Here is a 2,573-nt window from a genome sequence, read left to right on the forward strand (position 1 = left end):
CTGTGGAATTCTCTGCCACATAAGGTAGTTGAGGCCACAGTTCATTGGCTATATTTAAGAGGGAGTTAGATGTGGCCCTTGTGGCTAAAGGGATCAGGGGGTATGGAGAGAAGGCAGGTACAGGATACTGAGTTGAATGATCAGCCATGATCATATTAAATTGCGGTGCCTCAACTACTTTATGTGGCAGAGAATTCCACAGATTCACCACTCTCTGCGTGAAAAATGTTTTTCTCATCTCGGTCCTAAAAGATTTCCCCCTTATCCTTAAACTGCGACCCCTTGTTCTGGACTTCCCCAACATCGGGAACAATCTTCCTGCATCTAGCCTGTCCAATCCCTTAAGAATTTTGCAAGTTTCTATAAGACCCCCCCTCAATCTTCTAAATTCTAGCGAGTACAAGCCGAGTCTATCCAGTCTTTCTTCATATGAAAGTCCTGACATCCCAGGAATCAGTCTGGTGAACCTTCTCTGTATTCCCTCTATGGCAAGAATGACTTTCCTCAGATTTGGAGACCAAAACTGTACGCAATACTCCAGGTGTGGTCTCACCAAAACTCTGTACAACTGCAGTAGAACCTCCCTGCTCCTATACTCAAATCATTTTGCTATGAATGCTAACATGCCATTCGCTTTCTTCACTGCCTGCTGCACCTGCATGCCAACTTTGAATGACTGGTGTACCATGACATCCAGGTCTCGTTGCATCTCCCCTTTTCCTAATCGGCCACCATTCAGATAACAGTCTACTTTCCTGTTTTTGCCACCAAAGTGGATAACCTCACATTTATCCACATTATACTGCATCTGCCATGCATTTGCCCACTCACCCAACCTATTCAAGTCACCTTGCAGCCTCCTAGCATCCTCCTCACAGCTCACATTGTCCCCCATACAAAATACTTTGTTTGAATTTAGCCCCAAATCACCAATGTTCACTCATTTGTACTGGTGGATCATGGTTTCCACAAGCTCAGCACAATCAATTCCAGTGAAGAAACTTTCCCGTAACAATACAGCAAGAAATACAAATAAATGCAATGGATGCTTTAGAAAATCAAATAGCAAGAATGCACTTCCACAAAAATTAACATTTGTTTTGCTATCCATGTGGAGTTTCTCCACATGACCATGTGGGTTTTCTCTGGGAGCTCCGGTTTCCTCCCACACTCCAAAGACGTACAGATTTGTAGGTTAATTGTATTTATAAAATTGTAAATTGTCGTGTGCGTGTGTATCTGTGCGCATATATATATATATAACTTTTTTCTGTTTATTATATTATTTACAGAGTATTATGTTGACATATTCTGTTGGGCTGCTGCAAGTAAGAATTTCATTGTCATTTGGGACGTAACAATAAAACACTATTGCCAAGTGGAGAGCATTCTATGCCACACACCAGACGTACTTTGTAGATGGTGCACAGACCTCTGCTGCCAGAGAGATCAATGGTTTCTTTATTGTCACAGAGATACAATGAAATGCTTGTTCTGCATGCTATCCAGCATATCACACTATCCAGCAGTACAATAGATCCTGTGTTGGAATATCACGCAGAGAGTCGCCACATCCCAGTACCATCTTGCAACTTCCAAGTCGCTGAAAAGTTTGATCTTGACCCGGACAAGGACACATGCAATTGTTATATTCTCACATTAAGGCCCGGTGTCCTGGCGGCAGTGGGTCTCTATAGTAAAAGTCGGCCTGGCCCAGCACAATGCCATCGGCTCCTTCTATCATCTCTCCGTGCAGCTGCTGCTCGATCTGCCCACTAACCAGGCCTCCACAAGTCACATAAATATTTTTCCAGTTACCATTTAAACTGATGCCTAAACATGTCAAGCAGAAGTGCTTGCTTCATATATCTTTCTCAAAGTCTAGCATGGACATCCTCAATTTATGACATTTAAAAGAAATATCAAAGACAAGTTTTATCTTATTTCCAATTAATAATTGAGAAGGTTCTCAACCAGAAACATCACCCATTCCTTTTCCCCAGAGATGCTGTCTGACCTGCTGAGTTACTCCAGCTTTTGGATGTCTCTCGTCTGAGAAAATAAAACAATGTTCCCAGTGGACTATGTCCCAAGTTTCCAAAAGAAACAAAATGAATACATTAATCACAATCTTACGATCCTCGTTGAATAAGATGATAATGTTGTGGTATGTTGATGTTGGACCATGTTTCATGGATAGGTTAAGACATGCCACCAAGACCCAATAGTTTTGGATAGACACAAAATGCTGGAGTAACTCAGCGGGTCAGGCAGCATCTCTGGAGAAAAGGAATAGGTGATGTTTCGGGTCAAGACCATAAATCTGTACACTGTGAATGGCTCGACTGTAATCATGTATTGCCTTTCTGCTGACTGGTTAGCATGCAACAAAAGTTTTTCATGGTACCTCAGTACCAGTGACAATAAACGAACCACAAACTTGTGTTCCCTTGATGCTTTTCATGGATCCCACCATCTTTAGTCTTGTTTTGATCGCTGCAACACCGACCCAGTGTCACGACCAAGACTGCCACTGCTCAGTCTGGTGAATGGTTCGGAACCAAAACATCACC

This window comes from Amblyraja radiata, unplaced genomic scaffold, assembly GCF_010909765.2.
Source record: "Amblyraja radiata isolate CabotCenter1 unplaced genomic scaffold, sAmbRad1.1.pri scaffold_674_ctg1, whole genome shotgun sequence".
Taxonomy (NCBI): Eukaryota; Metazoa; Chordata; class Chondrichthyes; order Rajiformes; family Rajidae; genus Amblyraja; species Amblyraja radiata.